The following is a 19,448-nucleotide window of genomic DNA, read 5'->3' as shown; positions in this document are numbered from 1 at the left end:
TTATTAAATTATTTTAGCAGTCATTAAGCTAGTCAATGGGAATAAGGGCCGTTTGGATAGATTCATAAGTAATTTTTTTTAACTTTTAACTTATGAAAATGTGTAGTATTAATGTCTGGTACAATTTTCAATGTAAAGTTACAACTTTCTAAAAAGCTATTTTAGTGCTTAAGGAGAAGTTAAAAAAAATGACTTCTCTTATAATAAAAGGTTTTTTTTATCACTTTTCTCTTAAAATAAGTACTTTTAAAACTAAAAAACTAAATATAAAATAACTTATTTATAAGCTACTTTTAATATAAGCATTTATTATTTAAGCTATTTCTTCAAAAGTAATTTAATTAAGTTATTTATCTAAACGGGGCTAAGTGTCTCAGAAAACACTCAAATTTTCTAAAAATTTATGAGCTGAAAAGATTAAATTAGAGAATTCTTTTTATATAGATGTATAAAAGACAATAGAAGTGCTAATTTTCCGATTAAAAAGAGTATAAATTTAGAGAAGATTTTTTTATTTTGGGACTAACTTTTTTTAGAATTAGTCAAAATCTTCGAAGAAATACTAGAGGGATTATCTTATCCCCACTGATTTGCGAGTAATTCTGTTTTCTTTTAGATTATAATCTATGTCAATACTAAAAAAAAAAAAAACAAATATTATATACTCAAATTTATTTTTTTTTCAGTGAAGGCAATATTTTTTACTTTTAAACTATTATTAGAATAATAAATCTCTTTGTTATTCAAATAAAACCAATATCCTCTGCTCTTTTGAAAAATATTATAATATTTTTTAATTTATTATTTAAATTAAGTGCCTCACTATTATCATGACATAGCGCAGCCGAAGCTTTACTCTTCAGTAAAACAATGGCAAATTGAAGGGGCAAATTAAATGCCTCACCACGTTATTACGAAAGAGTGCCGCTAAAGGTCATTTGTGGTTTTTACTTGTATAATTGATTCTCGTCTTGGTCATTAATTTCATTGGTCTAATATTTAATATTTTATTATAATTACTTTCATTTGTTGCTACCTCAACAATCCTCTAGTACCTCAAGGATATTATTAAACATATGTATTAAAAATACATTTTAATAGTATTATAAAAAAGTATTTCACTTAAATTTATTAAAAAGATAAATTTTTTATATTTTTAATAATTAATTACATTAAAATTTTTTATTTTTATACTCTTTAACATGTTATAAAAAGACATTTTATCTAAATATATAGTTTAACACACACGAAAATCCACATTCAATACTTGCCTTCAATTTTTGCAATCATCAAATATTTAAAGAAGAAAATGAAAAGTGTTTTTTTTTTTGGTCCGATAAAAAAAAGCACAAAGAGCAATTAAGATGAAGATATCATCTCCTTCCTAATGATCTGATCAATAACACTACAGAGAATTAAAAATTTGGTATAAGGACGAGAATGACTAGCTGCTGTCTTAGTTAAACGGTCAGCTATTGAGTTTGTTGTTCGTTGAATCAATTGAATTTGAACCACCCAATTTCACTGCAACACTTCAGAAATCTTCAAAAGAAGGTCTGTGTATTCTCTCCGCATCAGAGATGAATCCTTTATATCCAAACTAAACAAAGACTCCTCCAAATTGCGAATAGCTCACACCAAATAATAGTTTCTATCGGAATGCTTGCCGAACAACCCAATAACCATTTATCCGAACCGGCTCGAATAGCACACCCAAAACCAACAAGTTGGTCTCGTTCCAAAAGACTAGCATTACAATTTAATTTAACAACATTAATTGGGAGAGGGCACCAAGAATTACACAAAAAGGGGATGATGTGTCACCTAATTAGAATGCTTAATTGCAGCATACTCAACTGCAAAGTGTCTGATAAGTTTGAAAACTTTTTTCTTGCTCTAAATATCATCTTGATTGAAAATATCATTGTTTCTATCCCTCCAAATCCACCTAAAACTTGCTGCAAAAATCTCTTCATTGGTCCGAAGTTTTAGGTGAAGCCAACTTTAAAAATCCAAGGAGACATTCTAAGTTCGCATTCCCACCTTCAAGCTCTCTCAAATCGGCCTCATTTTATTACAAAGTTTGAGACAGTGTTCTACAAATTCTGGTGCTTCATTACATCTGGGACAAAGATCTGTTGCTATTAAATGTCTTCGGTAATGGAAGCTGGCAGTAAAAATGGCCCCATGCAGAATGAGCCAAATCAACCTCTTGACCTTCTCAGGTATTTCTAAACGGCAGAGCCACAACTAATTCTCATTTGTATTCCATGCAACCTTTCTTTCAAGAAGCTATTCATAATCATTCCTTGTTGAGTAAGTCTTTGAAACATTAGATCCCTAACACCAATTCGGATCACACCCTAAGGTTTTGGAAGACTTCGGTAGTGATAATAAATTTTATAAGTATAATTTCATTCTTTTTAATAGCTCAAATCAAAATTATCTAAAAGACTATCTTAAAATTTACAACTATGTACGTGCAAGCATCTGAGTCCAACCATTAAAATGAGATACAGTAGTGTTGGAAGAACATATTCATATTTTTGTGAATAAATGCCCTGTAAAGTGTAAAGTAGGAAAGGGTCCTAGTGGTAAATATACCGGACTTACTGCACGAAATGTGGGATTTATTATTAGTGGAGTAGATACTGTGACTCTTTGAGTGCAAACAAAAAAAAAATTATGATTACAAATCCAACTTTTATATTGTTGGTAAGAAATCTAGTTGCATTCTCTATGTTCAAGCTGTTTGGGGATGAAACTACTTCTTTAGATTGTGCTAGAGTGAAATGTCACGATATTAAAAAAGGTATTTTTATTAGTTATAATTATCACCTTTTAAACAACTTTTCGACTAAACATTCCTATATAATACGTGAATTACCAAATTATTTAAACTCATCACCTTCCTTATTATGTAAGAATTTAATTTGGCTAGTCTGCTAGTATACAATATAATTAAGTTGTTGGTCTTGCAGTCTTGCTTAATAGATTTGTCAAAGGCTCATTTGTGTGCTTTATGTATGCCTTATGGCTCATTTACTGTTTCACCTCATTAAAATCTGAACTTCTGTAAACCTCTATTATAATACAGTTTGTTTCCTTGTAGCAATATTTATATAAATATTTTATACTTTTGATATTGCTACATATTTTTACATTGATATGGCAGTCATATGTCGTAGCACTGCTTTATGTAAATGTGGTTATGCTTTTTTAGATGATATTTTTGCTCATACCAAACTATCATACTGATTGGAATTATTTAACTTGTTATTATTTTCTAAGATTAGCAACATATGTAGGTGTGGCAATTTTCTTTTTTGAAATTCAGTGACATAAATATAATTTTTCACCTTTTTCAATATATCTTTGATAATAACATCCTCTTTTAATTATTCAAATTTAGCTCTGAAAATCCTAGTTGTTGTATTCGAACGATCCTGCGGAGTTTGAATATAATGTGGAATTTAAAAGTTATTTCTGACCATGATAGATTGCATGTTGTAGTGAGAAAAAATTCGAAATTATTATATACTTGCTATTATTAAATTAATATATTTTTTTTTAAATAATAAATAATGTTACATGTCTCATGATTATTATTATTGGATGATATAGTAACGTTTTTTTACAGTTAGTATTCAAATTAGTTATTTAATAAAATTGGTTCAATAACTCATAAATACATAAAGCGTTATCTATGTTTTTAATTCTAGAATTTGAAAAATATTTATTCATATTCACTACTTGTAACATTTAATATAATATTTAAACTTTTTAAAAAATTACGACACATTTTACCATTATCAAATTTTGTCATTTATTAAATTTTTAATTGGACAAAAATTTTTATAATAAAAAGTATTAATCTTTATTTATGTCATATATTTTTAAATACATGAGATGAAATATCAATATATATCCTTATACTCTTCTTCTATCATTGTGTTTGTATTTAAATCAAATTTTTCTTAGTTTTATTTTAAAATTATAATAATATATATTATTACCAAAATTTTAAAATATAAAAATATAAATTAAAATAAAAATTAAAAAATTAAATTAAAGTATATTAAAAATCATTATATTACATTAATTTAACACAATATATAAATACTATTTTGATAATAAAATTATTATGATAAATTTTAATATAAAAATATTATTTAATATCTTATAAGTGTTATGTGTTATGCTAGATCAACGAATTGAATTAAGAGTGTTTGAGAGATTTTTGTAATTATGTTATAAAATAGTTCTTTTGTATATAAAATGATTTCATTTATTTTTTAACATAAGAATACAAAGACATATTCTTTGATTTTTAATTTTTTATCCCAAACATATACATTACTTTGAAATAAAAAAATATTTTTTTCGTAATAAATTTATAATAAAAATTTTAGTTAAAGAGTACTCCGTCCTTCTTTTATAATTTAGAATAATTATTTTATTTTCATTTCATAGTTATTACTTTATAAGATATATCTATTCATCTAAATTCAAAAATACACATGACAAAAAATAAGAGAGATATTTATATTTTTTCTCTTTATTTTATTTGTTATTATTAGTTTTATTAATACATTGTTTATTTTTATTTTTTTAATTATTTATATATTATATGATGAAGATGAAATATTAAAAAAATTTATTATTATTTTATCCATTAAATTTATTTTACGAAAGATTTGTGTAAGGATACACCAAGTGTAAGAAGGTTGAATATCAAACTCTAGTAACTTTATATATTATTTGATTAAAGAGTACTCTGTTACATGTATTTTTTTTAAAGTTAAACAATATGCATCAAAAATATATAAATTGTGTATATTAATTTAATTAATTTTGTTATAGAATATCAACCAATTATTTTATTATGACATCTGTTAGTTAGATCAGCTATATTATCATGCGCTTTTATTCTTAAATTTTTTTTAAAGAGTAGAATATATATATTAAGCAAAAATTAAATTTATAATAAAAAAAATTGATCAAAATACATGTTAAGTTTTATGTTACCTGAAATAAAATGAATCAATTTTAAATTTTGTCATGGATAAAGCCTTTTTTTTATATAAAAAAAATAAGTATATAGTGGTAGTTTTTTATTAAAAGCGAATATTTTTAAAATTTTGTGGGATAAAATTATTTTTAAATAAAAAAGCAACAGAGCTAAAATAGGAATAAGGAATTGGATACCAAACTTCCATATTTTCATTATATATTGGTATAGATGCTATAAAAAATTTATAGAATCAAACTACTCTTACAAAAAGTTTCGTCGACTAAAAAAACCAAGATTTCTGTAGATTAAAAATAAATCAAATAATAGGCTTTTTACTTATTATTTTCATGTGAAAGAGTTTAATTTTTTACTAATAATTAATTTTAATATTTATTTTCTTAACTTGAAAGAATTTTTTACTAATTAATTTTTATATTTTTATATCTTAATATTTGAAAGTATATTTTTTGTCTTTAAGATTTAGTAAAAGTTTCAAAAATATTCTTAAGTTTTATTTTGTTTCAATTTTGTTCCAAAATTTTTTTATTTACATCGAATATACCTCTGATAGTTAAATTTTCAAAAAATTAAAGATCAATCCAACAAAAATGCATGAAAATTATACTTGATTTACTTGTATTGAAGGTTGTTCTTATGAAATTGTTGTTAAATTAGTCCGAAATTTTTTGAAAAATTAGCCGCCAAGAGTATAGTTGATGCAAATCGAAAATTTTTGGAGTAAAATTGAAACAAAATAACACTTAAGAATATTTTAAAAACTTTTATTAAACTTCAAAGCATAGTTATTAAAACCGAACCGGACCGGACCGGTCAATTCGACTGAAAATCCGGTGAATCGGACCCAACACCGGTCCAGTCCAAAGTTCCAACCGCTTAAAGTAGAAAATTGTATGAACCAATCAAACTCGAAACGACCCGGTAAAAACTGGTCAAACTCGTTGAAGATCGGTCTAACTGAACCACTCGGTCGCAGTTGAAGACGAACTTACAGCGCACTAACATTCTGCAAGTCCACCGTACTCCATATACTCCGACAAGCTTGTGATTTTGGTAAAATCTAAAATGTGTTAGCAAACCTCCAAGCTGCAATGCTACTTACCAACTAAACCACTCGAACCCTTACATGAAGGATGTACCAAAGCTGAACAAACCACCAAGTTGCAATGCTACTTACCAATATATGTACAAATTATAATATATACATAGCATCTTTTATTTTACTTATATTTAATTTATTTTAATTTTAAAGTCACCTATTTTTTAATCAATTATATTTTATTTAAATATAATTTTATATTTAATACAAATTAAACATATAAACAAAAAATTTTATTAATTACAATTTATTTATTTTTTTTATGATTATATGATATCTATTAATATTATTTTTTTAATAATACTTGTAGTATATAATAATAGGTAAAGACTCACGTACAGTTGTCTTCATATGAAGTAGATAGTTGAAAATCATTAGATGATAATTTAGTCTAATTTGTCAAATCATTTAACGATTTTTAAATATCAACTTCACATGAAAACAATTATACTTGAGTAATAATCCAGTGACCCAATAGCCTGACCAGTGATCGGGTTAACTGGTTCGACCAGTAACCCACCGGTTAAACCAGTAACCCAATAATCCAATAGCTTGACTGGTTCGATTACCAGTTCGATTCTGATAACTATGCTTCAAAAATAAAAAAATATACTTTACCCTAAATACTAAGATAAGTTTATATATATATATATATATATATATATATAGGAAAGTTCTATGGTGGCATTAGTTTTGGTGGCTAAGTGTGACATAAGTTTGACCAACAAATAAAACATTGACATATGACAAAAAAATTAAATCTAAAATAAAAATGATTCTCTCTCTTGTAATTTTTTATAATTATTTTTATCAAAATAATTTCTTATAATTATTTTCATAATTATAAAAAATAATTTCAAAAAAATAACACCAAAATAATTTTATAATTATATTTATAATTATTATTTTATTATTATTTTATTTATTTTTGAAAAATAATTTTTATAATTATTTTTACTAAAATAATTTTTTATAATTATTTTTATTTTTTAGTTATTTTTATTATTATTTTTTTTAGTAATTTCTAAAAATAACACTAAAATTAATTTTTTTAATTATTTTTATTATTATTTTTATTTCTAAAAAATAATTTTTTATAATTATTTTTTTTTATAATTTCGAAAAACTAACACCAAAATGATATTATTCCTCTTGGTGTTAGTTTAAAAATAATCATAAAAAATTATAAGAGAAAGAATATTATTTTAGTTTTAGTTTTTCAAAATTACAGAAAGAAAAAATAATTATAAAAAATTTATTTTGATAAAAAATAATAATAAAAATACTTAAAAAATAATTTTGATATTATTTTTAGAAATTATTAAAAATAATAATAATAAAAATAATTAAAAATAAAAATAATTATAAAAAAATCATTTTAGTAAAAATAATTATAAAAATAATTATAAGAAATTATTTTTTAAAAAATAATAATTAAAAATATAATTAAAAAATTATTTTAATATTTTTTTAAATTATTTTATAATTACAAAAAAATTATAAGAAATTATTTTGATAAAAGTAATTATAAAAAATTATAAGAAAGAGAGAATCGTTTTAGTTTTAGATTTAATTTTTTTTTGCTATGTGTCAATATTTTATTTGTTGGTCAAATTTATGCCACCCTCACCAAAACCAATGCCACCATAGAACTTCCATATATTTTTGTCTCTTTAACTTTATCCATCTAAGACTTTAATATCAGTGTTGTATCACTTGATTCCAAACCTTTTTAACGCCACCAATAGTTGTTTTGAAAGATCAGACTTCAATTCAGAGGCAAAGTGATGGTGGTTGGTTCAGATATATCAAAAGACAACTATGAAATAATATAAATTAAGTATAAATTATATACATATATAATCTCCTTTAATTTGTTTGCAAACATTATTAAGGGGGAAAAAAAGAATGAAGATGGTAATAATAATAAGTTTACTAAGCGTGCTCTCGGTACTAAGACTCCAATAGATTACCATTGAAGTGGGACGGGGAGTTAGCAAGAATGGGTGAAAGTTTTTGATTAAACACATTGTAGACTGTCTCAAAGGGATATCATCATATCACAAATACCCTATTTTCCTTTTTTTTTTTTGTCTTGTGTGCTTAGTTTCTTATGTGCTGTGTCTATCTTTTCATTTTTTATTAATATTATCTATATATTAAAATCAATCATTATTTATTTACATATAAATATGTGTATTATTTAATTTATTTTTAATATTTATTTTATATTCAACATATATTTTATATTAATGATTAATTTTAATATAAACATAACATAATTATTTCATCTAAAAAATTTGCAAAAAGTATTATTAAATTTAATAATCAATTTAATTAGTATATATATATTGGTCATATAAATACACTCACACATCTATTCACACACATTAACTTAGCCACCACGGCTAGAATTCGAATATATGTGGCTTTAGTTTGAGGCAAATACTTTGTACATACATGCCTTAGCCACATCAACTTTCTAGTCATAACTAATTAGCTAAGATTGGAATCCAATGCACTTTCCATGCACTTTTTTACACCTATATGTTTTCTTCAATATGTAGAATCTCTCTTTTGGATCTCATTAATGAATAATGATCAATCATCAAGACATCAACTCGTCATACTAGAAATACGTATACCGAAAACTAAAATAAAAAAATTTGAAGCCTAGTATTTTATTTAAAAGCCCAACTAATACTATCCATATTCTTTTGTTTGTTGGGCCAGTCTGTAATATTCTCCCTGTATTACCGCAACATCACTCATCCCGGACCAAAAGAAAAAGAACCACAAAACTCGTCCAATATCTTTTAGAAACAAATTTATTTCATAAAAATAAATAAAACAAATATTGTATACTCAAATTTATTTTTTTCCAGGGAAGGAAGTATTTTTTATTTTTTAAAAATATTATTTCAATAATAAAACCATTTGTTATTCAAACAAAATACCAAGATCCTCGGCTCTTTTGAAAAATATTATTATATTTTTTAATTTATTATTCAAACTAAATACCTCACTATTATTATGAAATAGCACAACCAAAGCTTTACTCTATTAAAAGATTTAATTATTTTATTAGTCTATATAATTTTATTAAATTTATAATTAAATTTTTATATTTTTTAATTAAATTTTTACACTATTTTTAATTTTATAATTAAATCATTTCTAGTATAAAAATGTTAGAGTTAATTGAATATTTTTTCGTAAATTAAAGATATTTATAATTAAAAATCTAATTAAATATTTAACCGCATGTATTTTAAAAAAAATATTTTGTTCATTTTAACGTTTTTGACATAAAAATAACATATTTACAAAATTAAAAATAGTATAAAAATCTAATTAAAAAATATAAAAGTTTAATTAAAAATTTTATAAAACCATAAAAATCAATAAAATAATTAAATCTTATTAAATAATGGCAAATTGAAGAGGCAAATTAAATACCTCACCACATTAAAAAGTGCCGTCAAGGGTCATCAGTGATTTTTATTTGTATAATAATCGGCTCTTGTCCCTATTATCAATTCCGTTGGTCTAATATTTAATATTATATTATAATTACTTTCATTCGTTGCTACCTCCACAATCCTCTAATAATACCTCAAGGGTATTATTAAACATCTGTCCTAAAAATATATTTTGTGGAGTAATTTTTTAATTTTATAGAAAAATTTCAGCCATTCATTTTAATAAAGTAAGAAGAATAAAAGAAGAAATAAAAATAATAACGAATAAATAAAAAATAAAATAAATATACACTATAGATTAAATAAAAATTTTCATATATGGTTGGCTTCTCAATCATCTCATAAATCAATATACCTATATATTCAATAACATCAAATTCCAACTGTTTTATGTATATATGTGTGTACACGCAACTCACCTTTAATTTTTGCAATCATCAAAGAAAAAAAAAAAAAAAGAGTTAGAGCATGGAAACATTGTGGAAATTTTGGGTAGTGATAATAAATTTTGTGAGTGTAGTTCCGTGGTTTTTATTAGCTCAAAATTTTCCAAAAGACTATCTTAAAGCTCATAATAATGCACGTGCAGAAGTTGGGGTTAAACCACTGAAATGGGATCCGAAGCTTGAACTGCACGCGCGCAAGTACGTGAAGAAATACATTACAGACTGCAAAAAAGGGCTTTTTGATGTGGACTTTGCTGGTACATATGGCCAGAACAATGCATATAATCCAGGATCTATTTCAGGAATAGCTGCTGTGGATGTGTGGGTGAAGCAGAAAACAAATTATGATTATGAATCCAACTCTTGTGTTGATGGTACCATGAATTGCAGTCGTTACGCTCAGGTTGTTTGGAGTGCAACTACGCGACTTGGCTGCGCTAGAGTCAAGTGCCGCAATTATGGAGGCACCCTTGTTACTTGTTTATATCATCCTGAAGGCAACACTTCACATGAACGCCCCTACGTAATCCATTAATTACCAAATTAAACTCATTACATCTTTCTCTAAACTTTAATACAAGTTTGCACATTTTACAATGATTGCTGGCCTTGTAGTTTTTTTACTATTATTTTAGTTTAAATTATGATGTGATTTTCAGTAGTTTTGTGTCTTATGTATTGATAGAAATATAATTATTTGTGTTTTTTTTATTAGTTTAAGTTTTTTTAAAAAAATAATTTTATAATATAATACTAGAATGGGTTAAAAGTTTAGAATTTAATCTTCGTTAAACTTCAAAAAAAAATTAAGCATACTAATTAATTAAAAAAACTTATGCAAAAATTCACAAAAATATAAAAGAGTGTCTTGTAATTAGTAGTGATTAAATCATATATTAAAGTATTCATCTTCTCGTATATGTGTATATATGATCGATCAAAATTACTGCTTCCGAGTTTTGCTGGAAAGTTTTCACTATACCAAAAAAGGGAAAAAAAAAAAAAATCAATTTTACAAAGTAGTGAAAATGGTAAGTTCAAATCAAGCTTATTGATCCATGCATGTCTGTATATACCAGTGTTCTGAAAATCGAATCGACTGGTCGGTTCAACAGGGTTAACTGGGAATCGATTTTTTAGTCGGTTCAGTTGAAGTGAAAAACCGTCTGGCAAAAAATCGATAAAAAAATCAGTCAAACTAGCGGTTAATCAATGAACCGTTTGAACTGGACGGTTTTTTACCGGTTTTTAATTTAAAAATATATATATAAATATAAAACTCCCTCCCTTCTCTCTTGCACACACCCACACCCCACTAACCCAATCACCATCCAGCCCCTCTCTCTCTGTCTCTGATCTCCACACGAAACCCTAGCCGCTCTCTTTCTCCCAGACCTCCAGCAGCAGTAGCCAGCGACCAGCGCCGCCCTCACCGACGAACTCTTCTCCTCAGCCAGCGAGCCCCGCCGTTGCGATTCTCTTCTCCTGGATCGCTTCACCTCGCGTCGCTAGGTATGCTCGCTGTTGATGTCACCACCTCTGTCTTCGTCGTCATTGGCCATCTTGAAATCGTGTCTCCGTCGGTCCGTCCTCATCGTCGATCCCTCTCTCTCGCGCGTTAAGCCTGTCTTCAATCCCCTTTATGCCCGAGCTCACTTCCCCCCTTCCATCGCCGTCACTTGGATTCCTCCTTCGCCGCTGATCTTCAATTTACTTTTGCTTGTTTTTGTACTTTTATTTGGTTTCTGATTTCTGACTCTGAGTTTGCTAATTTCTGCTTAGCTTGAGTTTATGAATTTCTGAGTATGTAAGCAGATCTCTATCCTGCTTCAGTTTTCATTTTTGGGAGTTAATTGCTGTTCTTTGGATTTGATTATGTTGATTGTTGCTTGTTTGTCTGGGTTAATTGTTGTTCTTTCATTGCTGTCTTCTGCATTTAATTTCTGTTGAGTGCTGCTGTCTTTTACTTTTTAGCTTTTTTTAATTTTGTTAATTAAATGAATAATCAGGTTTTTGTGATTCTGTTTTTGTAAGTTTTAAATTATGTTTTTGTTTTGTTTTTAATTTGTTACTGCAATTTGATTTCATAGTCCGTTTATTTGATTTCATATGTTTTTGTAATTCTGTTTGTTTGTTCCAAATTATGATTATGTTTGTTCCAAATTTAAATTATGATTATGTTTGCAAATTCAATGGTTAGTGGTTATTACTGATTTGTTTGTTATTTTTTATTATTAGGTTATAAATTAAAATTTTAAATTTTATTAGGTTAAATTTTATTGAAATTTAAATATTTAAAATTATATATTAAATTTTTAATAATTTTATTTAATATTTAATTAAACTGGTTGAATTCCGGTTGAACCCCGATTGAACTTCGGTCGAACCATTAAACTAGTGAACCAGTCACTTTATCGGTTTATTGACCGGTCCGGTTCTCGCAACCTTAGTATATACAGTGGAGACAAAATTTGTGTGCACACCTCTCTCTTGTACACTTTATTCTTTTGATTGTAACTAGTGTAAAATCCGCGCTACGTGCGGGCCAAATATTAATCTATTGTAAAAATTTGTTAAATATGTCTATTTATACTGATAATTATTACTTTTAATTTAAAAAAACTATTCTTGTTAAAAATTTAATGTACAATTTATAAGATTGTTACATCATTTCTTTTTCAGAAGGCAAATAATCTTGTCGATATAAATAAATTCCACTTAAATGTAAAAACTATTATGTTAATTTGTTTAAATATAGTTACACAAACAACGAATACTAACCAAGTGGCATTTAGTTATAATAATTATACCCTTAGTGTATAGTTAATTACGGATCTGTGTATTTAATCTATTTGTTATAATTTGTTTACAAAATTTTATATATATTTAACCCAAGTCTATGGCTAAACACGAATTGTGTATTTATCTGTAAATAATTTTTTAATATCAATCATCTTTTAAGTATTTTTCCAACAAAAAAAATTCTGCGAATCATTTTCATTGGCCTTAGTTAAAAATGCATTCAACAGAGATAAAAATAACTACTCTAATAAAGAATAATTTATGAACAAAAATAATAACAAATAATTAAAAAGATTTAATATTAAGAGTTTATTTCTCCATCAAAAACCATCACATCCACACCATGAAGTTTGCCCCTTATTTGAGTAAACATAATCACAGAACCAAAATATTAGGTAGGAATATACAATCATATGTACAGACTTGGTGTTATCTGTATTTTGTGACAAATTTTTGCACGTTATTTTATTGGAAACCTATTACTACTTTGCTTGGCAATATGATTTGCAAAACCACATTTGAAGCATCCACAACCTAAAGTCATAAATTATGGCATTGAGATTACAAAAGAGAAGCTACAGTTGTAGAACACTACTGTAATGCTACCACAAAACAGAACTATATAAAACATATTTTTACATGTCATGACATGTTTATCATTTATCTTTGCTCTTCTAGTTCCTCCTATATTGCGACCACAATTTTTTCACACTTCGACTCAAAATCCACATATAATCTCTGATAAAAAATCAAGCATTATTCATCTATTATGGGGGTAATAAAAGTAAAAGGGTTAGGGGTAATAGTTTTCTATTCATTCCAAATTGTGCTTTTTAAGTATATATAGTTGATAATGAAATTTTAAATGCATAATTGAAAAATCCTACAACTCGAGACATCTAAGAGGCTAATTAAAATCAAACTAAGAATGACTCATTAAGAAAAGAAAATAGGTAAACAAATTGATCTTTCTTTTTTGAAGAGCTAAGATGCAAGATCCCTTTGTATAACAACCTCCGGATATAAAATTTTGAATGTACCGAATCAAAATGAAATTTCTTTTGACCGTCTATGTATTTGTCTTCCAAATTTACATATGCAAGAATGGTCATAATTTACATATATAATTAAATAAGCATGATCATAACTCAGCCATACATGATATGGAAGAATGGTTATAATTTACATATATAGTTAAATAAGATTCATCCCTGGAATTTAAATAAAAGTAATTTGGTGTCCAATTTTCATGTTTACAAAAATGGTTGATTAGATTCAATTTTTATACTTTTAATCCACGCAATGCACCAAATATTTGAATTGTGATTAGATAATTTGACCAAGAGATGAATCTTGGCTTGCTTCCATATTGTCACAGCTGAAACATTTCTATTTTGGAGGTGAAATCAAGTCTAAGAAATTGAGGTGAAATTGAAAATTATAAACTTTGAGAATAACTCAAAATTTTGATAACCTTATCTTATATTGCACTGAATTGTTATTAATGGATAAAATTAGTAAGCTAACATTTTCTTTCAAAGAAACCACGAAGACAATCCCAATGAAAAAAGATTGTCTTCAACTTGTTTTCTTTTTTTTTTTTAATCAAACACATAAAAATATAAAGAATTAATCTCCATCTCAAGACATTATTCTTACCAAAGCAGTTCACATATAAATCATCTATATTTACTGGAACTTTCTCATAGTGCAGTAGGCAAAGAGTTCTTGTTGCCAAAAAAATTATCTTTATATCAGTCAACAAAAACTACATAATAGTAACGCCATGGAAATGAGAAGAGACACTTATACATGCTCTTGATTTCATTTGTAACCAACGGGCACAATGTTGGAAACGAATCAAATTAACAAAAGAAACCTTAATAGGATGCTGGTATGTGAAGCTTCAAGCTCCATGGATGCATACAGAAGCATTGCTTCTTTGCATAGAAGTTCTTCATGGTGAAGCAAAGGAATCCTATTAAGCAGTGCATATATCCGGCTAGCAATAGCTCTTAAAGGAAACCAATCACTAATTGCAAAGTTCATAGCTTCTCCGCCGTTGAAACCTATAATTTAAATTAAGATATACAACATTAATTTTTCATGCATTAACTGACTGGGTGGGAAAGGTAGCAGGGCATAATATTCTTGAAAATGAAGTGTATGGGAATGAGCAAATCTAACCATGACTGAATCCAGCATGGTCTGCCTTAGCGAAGGTAATCACAAACTCCCTTAGCTTTTGAACAGCCTTGTAAACGGGGACTTCATGTTCCAGCACACTATTTGGCGAAAATAGAGTTGTTTTCCCCAAGAAAACATCAAAGGCTCCATCTTCCCCATCACTTGACAAAATATCATTAGTACATACACATGTTCTCTCACCACCCTTTCAAAGTCCAATGCTGCATGACCTGGAATATCATTTTGATGCCCCACAGTGATGATAATTAATTCTGCAATAATAGGATAATATATTGATACCATTAAATAAACATCTAAAAAGGGAATCCTTGTTAGTAATAATATAAAGAATTATCAGCCAAAGTAATATTAACCTGTACAAATAATGATCCTCAACATTCCAAGCAAACATACTAAACAGCATTCTAATGTACAACATGGGTTCAGTTACTCCCTAAAATAAAATCATGTGTAAGTCATGTTATAATAGTATAAAAAATGTTGGTGTCATCCAACACAAAGAAAGCAAAACCAAAATAAAAGACCCAAAAAAAATCTTACTGGAATAGATGATTCCAAGAGCCGCCATGCAGATTTTGGCAACCGAAAAAGTTTTTGAAATTAGTAGAAAAGAACGGTAGTATTCAGTACAATAATCAAAATAGCAAGATCAAAGCATTCAATTTATCTGTTTTGTTAGAATATTTTCTATTCTAGACTTCTAAAAATAAAGAAAACATGTGTTTTTAGAGGAAGTGGAGAAAAGAAAAAAGGAGACTCTAGTAAAATTAACACCTTCAAATTCCAATTACTGCTACCAAGCTGATCAGAAGGAGATGAGAAGGCACTGCATCAACATCACATGCATATTGAACTGTTTCCATTTTTTCGCAAGCAATTTCTTTCCAGAACTCTTTCTCCAAGACTCCAAGTAGGAGGCAGGAAGACATCCAGCACTGCAATAACTTCCAAAAACCATGAAACGATAAAACTTATTAGCACATATTTGCATGTAACCACGGAAGGATGAATTTAATGCTTGCTTTCGCAAGTTTTTATTTTTGGATTAGTAAGACATATAGTTGTAACTACTGAAAAATAAAGTAACGATCGGGTCTCACATTCAAAACAAAAACATCAAAGATCAGACCAAGGCAACAACAAATACCAAAACTGCAAGAGACAATACCAAACAAAAAAAAGTTATAACTACTAAAACATAAATTTAGCAAATACCAAAGTTATTCTAAAAACTTCACACTTGCAGTTCCTTTCCCCGTGGAAGGTATTAACTACTAAAAGCAATAACAGCATGGATTTGCTCAATCGGGATACCATGGTCATAAAAAGAAATGAACTATGTTAAGCAATCATCTTTTCAAATATTCTTCTAATAAGAGCTCAGGCATCAAAATCATCCTTGATACATTTCAAATACCAATTTAAACATTTGGAGGCAAATAAAAATCAAAAGAAAGCCAAAACACATGATGCTCTTTAATACTTTTGTTTGAACACCTGGAGCATCAAATTGAATCTATTTAGAGTAACCAAATCCTTCATCTACTGAAAACAACTGTTTTATCATTGCCAAAAAAAATATAAAAGAGCAAAGGTTAGCACCATATGTTTAGATCATGTCTTAAAATGACATAAAAAGATAACTTGTATCATTACATCTACTTTTGAGGTTTTTGTAGTAATTTAATGCACAAAAGTTACATGTAATAAAATGAGTAGATGATTTCAAATCATAAATTATGCAAAATATCTTTTTTGTTAATCATAAAGTGCAAGTAAGAAATATCCTTAAGCAATCTCAGAACCATATTTGTCCTCTATCAACCATTTCTTTTTCATCAGGTTCTACAAAAGTATTTGCACAACAGCCATAAAAAACAAATTCTCTTTCCAACTTTCACTGCAAAATTGTTTCAATAAAATAGATAAAACATCTATTTTGTAAAGCAAATATGAATTAAAAATACAAAGTAAATAGAAAGTAAATAATTTCTTCCGTAATATTCCATACTTTCAAGAGGAAATAATGTCAATTCCAAATTATTTCAACACAAAAGCCCCATCGCACATATTCAATAATATCAGTATCAGTTTTGCTTTTTTCTTTTCCTCGACACATACATCTGATATATATCACTTGCTCAAACATTTAGCTGAATTCCAATCCAATAGTAATTGATTGACAAATTTAATTGAACAAAGATAAAGGCTATGAAGAAGTTTCCACACGACCCTACTATGTATAAATCTGAAAAAGAAAGCTATTAAATTAAAATTGCAGATTGAACAACAGCAACTTGTATGTGTTTCCTTTGGTCAAACTTTTCAATAATAATTTTAGAGTCACAAACAGATAGAACCAAGCATGGAATGCTTATTAAAACAAATCATTAAAGGACCTTAAGAAACACCAATATTATTGTCTATATTGGAATGCTTTACTTACAATGATAACTTTGCAAAAACTTATTAATAGCTGATTCTTTGAAAATGCCATAATATAAAACAATTGTGTATATTTTTTTTAAATATAATTAATTAAATGATGCATATTCAAATACAAAAGAATAATTAATTTATTGTATATGCATACTTGTAGAAAGGAAAGAACTACTTAATTTAAAAGAATTCCATATTTACATTAATAAACTGGAGTAGTGCAGAGGAAATAAAAAAATTACTTCTAAGATAAGTGTCTCTCTTGGATGCTTTCTTTTGAGAGTACAGAGTACCACTTAATGATTCTCACTTTGAAGAATACATTGTAGTGCAATTATCTTTATATAATGAATATAAATATAATCCTTTAAACATGCATAGTTCAAAAGAAAGCTTGAATAGTACCTCTTTAAAAATAAACTTGCCATTTGCCTTCATTCCTTTCTATATATCACCAATATATTCTGGATAAAGAAATGGAGAAACTTAAAAAATGCAAGATCTTTTAAAGAAACACTTTTCACGAATTGAGTATTTGCAACCTAGAAAAATTGTACAATGATAAAAATAAATTTTTTATGTATCAATGTTCAAAGAATTGAAAAAAAAGCTCACACATTGTTGGATCAAAAGAAGCAATGAACTTACCACAAAAACAATCTCTTCAACCAACAAAGCTTTCATGACAAATAATATCTTTTCACCAATGTTCTCTCCACCAATAGGTTTTTCTTTGGTTGAAATTACTGTCCTCATTCTATCCAGTAGTATATCAGGCTTCACTTTTACTATTCTATTAATGAGAAGCACAAAGTGAATATAAATTTATAGAAATCAAAAAGCAAGAAAAATCTTTTAAAAAGTAAATTAGCTCTGCAACATGTCAGATCACAGCATCTCAAATCTCTGTGTTATCTTCACCCGTATGGTCAACTTGCCGACTCCAACTTCTTGTCTTCTCAACAGAAACAGCTCCGAAGCCTATGCCACTATGTTTTCTTTTTTTTGCCAGATGCTCTCCCAACTGCAATCGAAAAGGGATTCTCATACTTTATGCTAGAAAATAACAAAATTTAACCCATAATAATATCAAGTGAAAAGACAATAGACGTTAAGCATAACAAAATAAACATTAAGAACGAACCTTGGGAGGGCATCCTGTGCTAAGCACCTGCTTCACATAAAATAACCCTTCACCTAGCTGTAAGCTGCAAACAAATTACAACAGAAGAGTCTCAGTTCTTAATTGATTTGGAATTAGCACGATTCACATAAACTGCATTTTTCTAGTGTCATTCAAGAGAAATGTATCAATATAAGGGTCTTTTGATAAGATATTTCTTTGGTCCTGTAATAAGAAATAAATGTTACCTGTTAGAACTGAATCTTTCCACTAATAATTATATTCCCCTCTTTTGGTATACGCCTCTGATCTCTGCATCCATGCATTTGGGAAAAGCAGGGAGGATCAAAAACATAGATGATGAGAGACTATATGTACTTAGCTCTCCATACTTCAAGAGAGTTGTGCAGCTCTAGTGTATCTAAAAATAATACAGAAAATGAAGATCAGATACATAAACACAACAAAACTATAGTAACTAAGGAAGATAGTTCTCTGCATCACCAGCCACTAAAATATTTTTCTCCAAAAAACACAATTGAAATTCAGAAAAAAATATTTTCACAGCTAACCATTCACGGGGAAGATATTAACACTAAAAGCCATATTCAATTCCAATTAGCGTTTCCAACAAAACAAATTGTGTGCGAGCGAGAGAACTAACCTGAGGATGGCTGTAATTAACGTAACCGAGCAATCGGTGAGTGGTCAACTCGCATTCGCAGGACCCACCGCCGCCGCGGCAAAGGAGCGGCTGCAACGCCGTTTTGCGATGGAAGCCGTTATGTGGATCCAACAACGGCATGGCCTCCGTCAT

At 27.6% G+C, this 19,448-nt stretch overlaps 1 pseudogene; it reads right to left on the bottom strand.

Moving 5' to 3' along the window:
* Positions 1-14,528: 14,528 nt before the first annotated feature.
* On the bottom strand, positions 14,529-19,448 carry LOC107621862 (lysine-specific demethylase JMJ13-like; annotated as a pseudogene).

This window comes from Arachis ipaensis, chromosome B10 (assembly GCF_059453495.1).
Source record: "Arachis ipaensis isolate K30076 ecotype BB chromosome B10, ASM5945349v1, whole genome shotgun sequence".
Classification (NCBI taxonomy): Eukaryota; Viridiplantae; Streptophyta; class Magnoliopsida; order Fabales; family Fabaceae; genus Arachis; species Arachis ipaensis.
The sequence above is the reverse complement of the archived record's forward strand: the minus strand, read 5'-3'. Positions and strand labels throughout refer to the sequence as shown.